This window comes from Thermobia domestica, chromosome 8 (genome assembly GCF_964235325.1).
Source record: "Thermobia domestica chromosome 8, izTheDome1.hap1.1, whole genome shotgun sequence".
In the NCBI taxonomy this organism is placed as follows: Eukaryota; Metazoa; Arthropoda; class Insecta; order Zygentoma; family Lepismatidae; genus Thermobia; species Thermobia domestica.
Genome location: NC_137461.1, coordinates 291,575,025 through 291,587,120, shown reverse-complemented (window position 1 = coordinate 291,587,120; position 12,096 = coordinate 291,575,025). Strand labels below are relative to the sequence as shown.

General features: G+C 39.8%; 1 pseudogene across 1 annotated transcript in view; it reads left to right on the top strand.

Moving 5' to 3' along the window:
- Positions 1 to 12,096, top strand: part of LOC145692606 (putative multidrug resistance-associated protein lethal(2)03659) — a 99,109-nt pseudogene that overhangs the window by 71,604 nt on the left and 15,409 nt on the right. Inside the window, exon 15 of the transcript XR_014132623.1 lies at positions 1,645 to 1,817. The product of XR_014132623.1 is annotated as a putative multidrug resistance-associated protein lethal(2)03659 (transcript). The remainder of the gene's footprint in view (positions 1 to 1,644; positions 1,818 to 12,096) is intronic.

The following is a 12,096-nucleotide window of genomic DNA, read 5'->3' as shown; positions in this document are numbered from 1 at the left end:
CATTAATGCACATGTCGAACGAGTATTTCGTGTACTTAAAACTTAATGATTACATGGTAGAATGTCGACAGGATTTGTGATGGCTCTTGAAAAAGGACAGCCAAGATTCCTACAAAACAGTTCTAGAAAATAGGACTCTTCTTCACGCAATTAGGAGCTCCAAGAAATATGAATAATAAGATAGGCGTCTTTTATCATTGTTATTTTGTGTTATAGCTATTGGAACAGCACCTATTTTGTAGTACTAGCAGTGGCGTATTTAGGGGGGGGCTTCCGGGCTTAAGCCCCCCCAAATCTTACTTACTATAGTAAAGTATATGAAATATTTTGCAGAATTTTCACATTTTCAGGCAAAGCCTCCCCGAAAGTTAGCAAAGCCCCTCCCGAAACACAATCGTAAATACGCCACTGAGTACTAGTAATGCTATGTTAGTAGTTAGTAATAGTGATTATACGTAAGATTAGTAACGATGGTAATAACATAAAAAAATATTTAGTTCCAAATTTGTATCCAAGTTAAACAAATGTAGCTGGCCTCCGGGAAGGTTTCAGTTTAGTCTGACAACTCCATCCCTAAAGCAAAGAAGGTGTAAATACAGCAGTTATAACAAGAATATTATGTATAAATCATGTGCATATCTTGTGTGTAATATTAAGAATAATAAATACATAGCTTTTTTATTTTTTATTTTATTTATTTATTTATTTATTTATTTATTTTGCAGTGTGTCCGAATGAAACTATTCCAATAAGAAATTTGAGTAACTTGAGAAATAATAGCGATAGAATCCTGCGGTATTAGTTTTCGGAAAGAGGAAAGAATTGAATATTATATCCAATAGAAGAAGATCACTCAACTCACCTCAGTACACCTCCACGCGTGTCCGTTTTGTTGCTCTGCAAACATCAAGGCGGTACCGAACCTCCCTCCAGATGTTGCGTAACATTTGAGGTATCACTGATCCACAAGCATCCCTAGTTCTTTGTCTTAGATCATCCAAATCTTAAACTTGGGTCTGGTACACAAAATTCTTCACGTAGCCCCAAAGAAAAAGTCGGGCGATCTCGGGAATCATTGGGCATATTCGAACCGTCTCCATTTCTTCATTCACTTTTTTTCCCACTGACTTTCTACCTCAACAAACAGCCAATTTACAGCATTTTTTGGGGTGTTCCATCTAACAATGCAATTACGGTCTGGTGATACCTTTCTGTGTTGTGTAAATCTTCTCTGTATGGTTACAGAGAACTTCGAATTCCACGAACAGCACTTAACTTTCTGACGAGCAGGAAGCGATGCTATTTTGCTCACGAGTAATGCGCATGCGTGAAGCCCTCTTGGGTTCAATTGTCTGCTGGACATAAAATTATATCTTTTTCTCTTTCCGAGAAACAAAACCAGACGATTCTATCCGTATTGGTTCTCGAGTTATTCAAATTTTTTGTTGGTGTATTTTCATCCGGACATACTGTCTATGATCGAAGTTTGGGACGAGTATTTCTTCATTGTTCCGGAGTGTAAAAGAACATACTCGCATTTGATAATTACGTTATTAATGCATTGTATAAGCAACATTTCTCTTCTAAGATAATGTCACCTTAATTACTATTGCATTTCTCTTTATATGAATTGATTTTTTGAAGGTTCATATGAAAGAAGTAGTCGATAGCTGTGAAGCTGGGCTCATGACATCTGTGGCAGAAGGGGGAGATAATTTCAGCGCTGGACAGCGCCAATTATTGTGTTTGGCTCGAACGATTCTACGGAAAAACAAAATATTGCTGTTGGATGAAGCGACGGCAAACGTTGACCCACAGTAAGTTAATGTAAATGATATAAGAATTATAGTGCACAAAGGGATTCAAGTACAATTTTGGTCATTTCGTACATATTTCATGTTTAAGATCTCTACCTGAAACTCCTTTTTATGCTTAAAAGATTTATATCTAGTAATTGTAAATAATTCCCAATGTTTAAACAAAGAGTAGACCCTACAAGAGCGTTATGTCTCTTTTTCTCATAACTTTGGTCATTGGATATGAATCCCTTGTGCTCGGATCGCCTCATATGCAAAGCCTGTCTGAAAAGTATCTGGCCTTCTTTGCTTTCGGGAAAACTATATGCGCAGGTTGAGCATAATCAGGGGCGTAAATAAGGGGCCCGCAGACCCCGAATTGCGGGGGGGCTTAAGCCATCAGGAACCCCTAAATCGTGAAGTGGAAGTAGGGTAGGGTCCCCACTCCACGCTGTCTGCGGGAGGGCCCCTAAGCCTTTAGTTACGCCACTGGGCACAGTACAGATCATGGAAGGAAGTCCATGAGTGTTTAGAACGCAGGTGGCCTTACTTTCTCTTGCGTCTATTGTGGAAGAGTGTTATATTGAGTATTGTATGGGATCGGCACTAGTTTAACCCTTTTAGGTGAGGTAAATTTTAAACTTTTACTCAAACAGCTACTGCTTTCTTACTATTTATCGTACGATCATGGTTCATACCTCGTTTTTCTCAGGATAGATCATATTTTCCAACAGTTCTACTCTCTTCTCCGTATTGAGGCCGCGGTGGCTCAGTGGTGGACTTCGTTACAGACGGTTGAACGGAGCGGACGTGTGGAAGTACAGCTCCGAATACCTGTGTTACTAAGTTTGTTTAAGCAAGTGACTTTGTTTTTCTTACATTTAGTGTGTGCACTCTAATTCAGTGATTTTTGTTTTGTGTTTGAGAAGTACTGTAATCAAGTTCGATACTAGCAATGCAAGAACATAGGAAAAACTCAGTCAAATTTGTTTTTGACAAAACCACGCGCAGTAAACGACCTTCGCCAGCCGATTTATATTCCTGGTTATGTATACATTTCGAGAATGTATTCCAGGATCTTCAAGCCTTACAATTGCACAATGAGGACTACAGCATGTACATTCAATTCAAAACTAGTGCCTTACATAAACAATTTCTCGACCACGCACCGGAAAAACTGTCTTTTACCCATTTCGATCAGACCACCAGTGATGTTTACATTCTGGATGCACAAGTACATGTTACCCGTGTAAAGATCATGGACCTCCCTTTCGATTATCCCGATGAGAAAGTGTCTCAAGTGTTAAGTGACTATGGTGACATACTCAAAATTGAGCATGAAGTATGGAATACTATTTTTCCTACACGTATCTATAATGGCAATCGAGTGTTTTCTATGACCTTGAAAAAACACATTCCTACCAGACTCATTATTGATACTGTGAAATGCTGTGTATCTTACGGAGGTCAACTTCAAACTTGCCATTTTTGTGGTTCCTTGCAACATCTTATCTCTTTCTGCCCAAAGCGCCGGCGTCCAGCTCGTCTAATGAACCCAGACATCGAACCAGCAGTGATGACGGATCTTCGGAAAGTGTCCACGTTACATGAAACAAATTCGGGACCTGCCCGAAATCCCATTTCCCTAGTTCCCAGTGTGGATGATACGCGGGACTCCGTCCCAGAACCTCCCGCTCTTACGGCCACAGAATTTTCACCGCTAATGTTGACATCGCAAACTATGGCTAGTGTACTAAAACCTCGAACCATACTCAAGGAAGTTAACGACGAAAAGAACCAGAATATGCAAAATACCAACAACGACGATCGCATCCACGACCTTCGTGATAGAAGCCTATCTCCTACTCCTAACGTGCTTCCAGAACAGACGACCGTGGCACTAACGGATGAGCATGACGTTAACACGGATATGTCGGCTCGTTCTCTCTCCCCTCCACCTTCTAGTGACGCGAGTAGTGCCGTACATAGTGTTTCTCCAATATTATCCGTAAAACATGTTAAAAAACGAAAAACAAAAGAACGTGAGTTTCAAGGTGACCTTCAGGATGTTAACTGTGAGTCTATGGTGTACGGAAGTTGTGTCTAGATAAGCGCTTTACACAACAAGAAGGAATCCAAGGTGTTTGTGATTATAACGTGCTTCTGTTTCTTGTCGCACTGTGGCAGTGTTTTTATTCTTATTATTATTGGGGTTAGTGTTATGATTGTTCCATGGTCCACAGCCTGTACTCCCGAGCAATATTTCTTGCCTTGTTCACACACATAAACAGGTGAGTTACGATTGTGTTCTGTTTACTATTAATCGCCTCCAGTTACGGCGGTTGGACGTTTTGGTGCTATGTCTATACAAGGGTCACTGCTTTGGATAGGCGTTTTAAAACATGTTTTTGTTTATATCTTATGTGTTTATAAGATGATAGCCAGTGTTAACGGACGTTCATATATGACTTTGAACATTAATTCTCTTAGTAGCATGGCCAATAAACAGGTTTTAGCCCAGTTTTTACTCGAGCAAGATTGTGACATATATTGCCTTCAAGAACTGACCTTTAGTGATCTATCATTTGTTTACAATTATACAGCAATAACGAATGTGGCTCCCAACGTGTTAGGTACAGCAATTTTATTAAAACGAGGACTAGTAGCTTCACACATACAACTCTCCTCGTCTTGTAGAGCGATTAGTTGTGTCGTAGACAAGTTGTGTATCCTCTGTGTTTACGGGCCTTCTGGAACAGCTCAACGTGTGGCCCGCGAGCGCTTTTATGCGGAAGAGGTTGTATCACTGTTACCCACCACACGTTACCCACTCCTTCTTCTCGGGGACACAAACTGTATTATGTCCCCCCAGGACACAACTGGTATTTTTAATCCATGTTTAGCTTTCCAAAAGTTCGTCACTCAACTAGGTCTCGCTGATATTTGGTTACATACTCATCATAATCACCAAGCCACATATAAGTCGGCGCGAGTTCAGTCTCGCTTAGATATGTGTTTTATTTCAAAAGAATATCTTTCTAGCGTGTTTGACATTCAAAATTTACCTTTGAGCTTTTCGGATCACTCATCATTCAAGCTCATATTGCGATTTCCTCAGAACATTCCCCGGTTGTATGGTCGTCCTTTTTGGAAATTAAATAGTCAGCTCTTAACTGATGACGTAATACAACAACTCTTTGCTGATAGATGGGAACAGTGGACACGTACCCAGACAGTTTATCCGAATATAAATATGTGGTGGTGTCATTTTGTCAAACCCCAAATTCGTTTGTTTTTTCAAGGAATGGGCAAACAAAAACGTCAGAGATATAGAAAAACTTTTGAATTCTTATATGCCACCTTATGCGATCTCTGGAAACAACCAAGCAGTATTTCAAATATGGCCGCCATCATGCGAGTGAAACATCACTTAAAACAGCTACAGTTGGAACATTCTCTCAGTGTCTGCGTTCACGAAGGGACACCAGGCAGAATGGTTGCGGAATCTATCTCCTTATACCATTACATACATAGGTTACGACGCCAAAATTTACAATGTATCACAGAGGTGACGTCCACGACTGGCACAACCTTTACGACAGCTGATGGACTCTATGCCCATTTTCAGGAATTTTATACCCAACTGTACTCACTTCAGCAATGCGATACCTCGTTGTCAGATCCCTTTGTTGCCAGCATTCCACACAGTCTTTCCGATGAGAACGACAACAACTTATCACACCTGTCACGGTTCAAGAAATACAGGACGTTCTCCGCACGGTCAAGCGACGCACGGCGCCTGGAAGAGATGGATTGATCTACCAGCTTTATGTGTCATTTTTTCCTTTACTAGGTCCGACCCTATGCAATATATATAACTTTTTGTTGCAAGGTGGTCCAATGTATCAGCACGAAGGAATCATTATTTTAATACCCAAAGGAGGAAACCAAACTGGAGTTGCTGACTATCGACCTATCACTCTGCTCAATACAGACTATAAAATCTTCACTGCTATCATGACTCAACGTATCAAGAAGATTGTCCAACCTTACATCAGTTCAGCTCAAACGGCGCTTCATTCTGAACGGAACATCCATACAGCTCTTGCAACCATTCGAGATATTCTAGCCTATTTCAAATTTAAACGACTCCCAGTAGGTTTATTAGCTTGCGATTTCCACAAAGCTTTCGACACCGTGTCACACGACTATTTATACAGGGTCTTGCAAGGATACAACTTTCCTGCCCAAATTATATCTGTAATGCGTCACCTATACGCAGGAGCGACCTCGCAGCTACAAATAAATGGGCATCTTCTTCCACCGTTTGAACTCCTTCGAGGAGTTCGTCAAGGATGTTCGCTTTCAGGTCTTCTGTTTTGTCTTGCCCTTGAGCCTTTACTCCATCGATTGTCGACGCTTAATGCGGGCGACACTCATCCCTTTCGGCAATTAACAGCCATTGCCTTCATGGATGATCTAACTATTTCTTGCTCAACATCTCAACAACTCATGTGTGCGTCACAGCAAGTGGAGCTGTTCTCGCGCGCAAGCGGCCTTCATCTCAACATGCGGAAAACAACCATCCTTTCTGTAAACAACTTTCATACTTTGTTACCAGAACATTTGTTACAAGCATTTGATCACACAACTAACAAGACTATTTTAGGTGTTCCTTTCACAGCTGACCTGACTCCTTCCTATGATCACGTATGGAGCCCATTACTTCGAACTTTGCGTATGCATCTGCCAGACACTCGCCTGCGCTCTCTCACGCTTGCTCAGAAAATTCAATATTTAAATGTGTATGTCAGCTCAAAGTTATGGTTCACTGCCCGCCTTTTTCCATTGCCAGAAAAATATGCGCGCCAAATTGATTCACTCTATGGATGATTCATTTGGAAAACTTACATGTTTCGTGTGAAAAGGCAGGTGCTCTATCTTCAACGTAATCAAGGAGGTTTTGATCTTTTTAGTGTCCGACACAAATGCCTAGCATTATATATGGCCACAGCCAAGATGCATATGGACACTGAACTATTGGCACCACAGACAGCGCAGTGGCTTCATTGTTGGGTGCCTCATCTCTGGCCTAACAACAATCCCGCATATGTTCGCTTTCCAAATATGTGTCCTTCGTATATTTTACAGTTAGCACTCGCATGGTCCACAGTGCCTTTTGAGGATATGCCGGAACATTGGACCCCAAAACTCCTCTATACTGTGTTACTTGCGCCGACTATTCAAAGTGTCATCCAGCAACGAACACCAGAGCGTAATTGGATGATTATTTGGAAAACAATTCATGCACCATACCTCATGGGACGAGCCACGGACGTTTGGTATGGCATTGTGAATAATCTCGTAGTTACCAACGTACGACTTGCTAAAATAGGCCGCAGTACATCCGAACTTTGTGACTTGTGTTCGCACATAGATACTCTGGAGCATCGCTATACTTCTTGTGTTGACACTCAACCTGTGTGGCAGAGGCTATGCGGCTTTCTCGGACTAATTTGCCGCTGTCCAGCGTCCGCCTTTACATCTACTATTCTCTTCTTCCCTGACTTTCAGTGGTATCCTCCTATGAAACGACGGGCAGTAGTTTGGTTAATTGGTACTACTATTCTTTTTATAGACCAATACAGACCTTATTGTGATCCTCGCCTATATGTAGAGTATCTCAACAGGGTAAGAAAAAAGACTTTCACTCAATCTCAAGAACAACAACTCTTCGCTCGCTTTTTACAGGTAATATTTGACAATTGATTTTTTCTTTGTTATTGTACCATTCAATTTCTTTGTAAATTAACATTGTTCAGTGACAATATCACGTCTACCAAGCATCAATGTGATATGCTAAATAGCTTGGTCATGTAACATGTTTTCCGGAAATAAAAAAAAAGTGGTAGAGCGTTCAGCTCTGGTGCTTGGGGTCCCGGGTTCGATCCCAGCCCCCGCCAAGTGAACTTTGTGGTGGACAAACACCGTGTGCGGGGGTTTTCTCGGGGCCCTCCTGTTTCCTCCCACTTCTTCATTCCACCATTTCATTCATTACTCATCATCACCGTCTCCTTTAGTCTCACCGGCATAAACGTGGGACGTAAAACTCAAAGATTTCATTTCATTTCATTTCTCTTCTCCGTTTTATGCACCAGAAGTGGGAAAATTTGGAAAAATCAGGAGAGTTCTCGAAAAAAAAATCGAAATTTTTGTGCCTCTCTGGCCCGCGCCTGAGTTCACGTGGGGATCTCATTTTTTTTAAAAAAAATACGCTGTTATGTACATAATACGTGTGCAAAATATCATTCTTGTATACTTCATACGTACTTCAAAAATGTACTGCGTCATTCTTATTTGACGTAGAGTCATGGTTCAAACGCCATTTTGTTCAGTATAATGAGCCTTTTCCAACGGTACGACTCACATGTCCGTATCATACACATGAACCGGAAAAACTCTGAAGTATTTTTGAAAATCCAACCGAAACACTTTGCTCCTCTTGCGTAGGCCTGGGTTGACGTAGGAATCTGACTTTTCTTAAAAAAAAAAAAAAAAAAAAGTCTTTATATACATAACACGTGTGCAAAATTTGAATCTTGTATCTTGAAAACAAAGGGTGAGAAAATTGTTGAAAATCTGAATTATGGTCGGTCTCTATATTTACACACACACAAACACACACACACACACATATATATATATATACACTTATAAAATTTACTGGGTCATTACTATTTGGCCTAGAGTTAAAATTCAAACGCCATTTTCTTTAGTTTAACAAGCCGTTTCCAACGGAATCACTCACATGTACGTATCGTATACCTGAACTGGAAAAATCGGAGAAAACCGGAAATTTTTCTGAAAAATCACCTGCTCGGAACACTTACGCCCGTCGTGCCCAGACCCGGTTTCACATAGGGATCTCAGAAAAATTTGATAAATATCCGAAGGTACATACAATCTATATGCAAAGTTCCAATCTGATATCGCAAAAACTAAAGGAGTTTAACATTTTTGAAATTTGCCTTAAAAAATAAAAATGTCACGCCCTTCCGCCCCCACCTGGCGTCGTCAAGTTGTCTATCCGGTTCCAAAACGCATCTGAGGTGTTTTTTGGTCCATCCTTGACTTGACTAATAAAAAAACCGGCTTAAATACCTGTTATAGAACCGAAATAAGCAGTCAAAGACAATATTACGCCATGGTAACAAGTTACCAAAATCCTAAAAGGGTTAAAAGGATTATAACGTAACTGTATGGGTACGGGCCGAAAACAAAGGCACAATCGACTCCTGGGAAACACAGAACCTCACCAAGGGCCAAAAGGTTTGTCAGGTGCGTAACAAACTCAAAGCGATCTTCGGTTGCCGTGGCATTGTGCATCATAAGTATGTAGATGAAGGACATAAATTACAAAATATTAATCATTTTACATTTTACATCGTCTATGTCAATGCGGTGTTAACGTCCGCAGCGGGTGTTCTCTTTTCTAAAAGGGATGCTGGAACAGAAAGGTGCGATAGACTATTTAAGGAGATGTAAAGGAAATATAAGGAAGCAGATAACTAATATAATACAAATTGTAGAAATAAAGTTCCCATCCGTTGTCTTTCTTTATTTATGTTAAGAATTGAAGCAGTTATTTTTCTGGTTCTTAGTGTGTTCGTCCTAGTCTTAAGTTTATTTTTGTGCATGGTGGATGGGGTAAAAATAATACGGAGCTCTCATGACAACCTCATTTACTGAAAAGAGCGGTAGGCTCGAAAAGAATGAGAACCACTAGTCTGCCTGACACTCTATGTCCGAAATGACAACCTGTGACCAAGCCCGTGCTGGCCCACCGGGACACCGGGACATGTCCCGGTGCGCCCTCCGAAACATCACGATATATATAAAGGTACAAGTTTTAGCAATAAATTCTCACAATTTTATTGTTAAAGAACCCGTGAAAGGTGCGGTGCGCCTTTACATCAGGCGCCCTTGCGAAACCACATCAAAGATGAACGATTTTATTTGCTTTTCTATATACCACAGTTCTTTACAATAAATAGCCTATTTCAGTTACTGTTGGTAAAGAACCTGTGAAAGGTATAGTGCGCCCTTTACATAAGGCGCCCTATGAAACATCACATTATAGATAAGTGGTTTTAGCTATTCTCTATACCAGCTTTGTATAATAAATTCAAATAGTGGCTGTTAATAAAGAATCTGTGAAGGATATAAGGCGTCCTTTACATAAGATGCCTTGCGAAATATCACATTATATTTAGAAAAACATTTTATTCTTCTGTATTTCAGTTTTATATAAATTCGTTGCTATTGGCAGAGAACAGGTAAAGGTACACTTACAAAAATATTATAAAGTTATGTATCTATAAAACGAAACAATTTGATACATCAAGAATAGTTCGGAGAGTCAAACGTACGATGGATTCGTGAAATATTACATTGACACTAGTCTCTAATTTACGATTTTCATGGCATCGAAAACTTCACAGTCTTAATATGCATCCATATATACGAGCATATTGATTGTTTCTATGTGTTTTAAAGAGTGTTCAGATAATCAGTACCTATTTTATTTCTAAAATGTAGCTATATTAATTTCCCTGAAATGTGGTCTTCCTCTCACCAGGGCATGGCGCGTCCTCAAGTTGTGGATCAGGGGAAGGCCTCTAGAGCTTAGCTGCGAATATATTGAATAAGCAGTCGCAGACAGACGACAAGGGGCGATCCTCCAGCTTGAGGATTTGGTGTGGGGCTAACAACTTCATCCTGTAAAAAATAGGCTTGTTCAGATATATTCGCAGAATCCCCGGATCAGAACTGCTAACTTGGCACGAACTCAGCAAAATGAAATCGTCATGAGATTTGGAACATGGAATATAAGTAGTATCTATAGAGCAGGCGCGTTAAAATTTGTAACGAATGAGTTTAGGAACAGAGAATGGACCTAGTGGTATATCAGGAAGTTAGATGAGAAGGAAATAGAGGAATCAAGTCGGGAAATGTTACGTTCTTTTATGGGGAACGAATTAAAAATTACCAACTAGGAGCAGGGCTTTTCGTTCACAAATGAATAATATCAGCAATTACATGGGTTGAATTTGTTAATGATAAGATTTTCTTTTCTTCTCTTAAGGGTCGGAGATATAATATTACTGTTTTAAATGCACATGCCCCAACAGAAAATAAGTATTACAATTTAAAAAGACAGTTTTTACGAAAGAATAGACCGGGTATTTGATCATCTCCGACAATACCATATGAAAATTCTGCTAGCCGGTTTCAATGCGAAGGTAGGACGAGAGGGTATTTTCAAATCGATTATAGTGAATAAATGTTTGCATAAGGAAGGTTGTGATAACGGCGTTAGACTCGTGAACTTTGCAGCATCCAGAAACCTTATCGTGAAGATTACAAAATTTCCACATCGTTACATTCATAAAGATACTTGGATTTCATCAGATGGAAAAACACACAGAAGAAAACAGTTTAGCACAACTGATGTTTGGTCGTTCAGAGAAGCTGATTGTGATACTAATTACCACCTGGTAGCGGCGATAATAAGAGAGAGACTATCGTTGAATAAAGGAAATATTCCATATCTGAAAACGGAGCGGTTTAATTTAAATAAATTAGAGGAGAGTCAGGTGAGAGTGGAGCCAGATTGAATAGATTTTCGGTTTTAGAGGTTCGGAGTGCACTAGTGTTCTGGATACTTTGTTGAAATTAGAGATACCATTAAAATTTCAGCAAAAGAAGTATTGACGCACGCAAAAATCGTAGGAAAAAACCATGATTCAACCAGGAATGCACTAAAGTAGCAGAGAAGAGAAAACAAGAAACAGCGTTGGCTACAAAATCCGAACAAAATAATCACATAAAATTTCATTGTCATCTGGCAGAAAACTTCCAGAACCTTTAGAACAAAGTAACGCGAGTTTTGAAAGCTAAAATTAAGATAATAGTAAACACAAAAACATTCGGGACATGTATAAATGCATCAATGAACTTAAGAAAGGCTATCAGCGTCGTTCTTATATATTAAAGAAAGCCAACGGAACAGTTCTCACTGATCAGGATAGCATCTTGAATAGATGGAAAGGTTTCTTTGACGATTTACTTAACACACAGTCAATAACTAATGTTCATGGAGAAAGTAAAATGCACAGAGTATAACCGTATATTCCAGACTGGAACCAGACAGAAACAGAAATCGCTATTTAAAAAATTAAAGAAACACACATCTCCTGGTGTACACGAAATTTTGGCTGAGTTAATTTTAGCTGGAGGG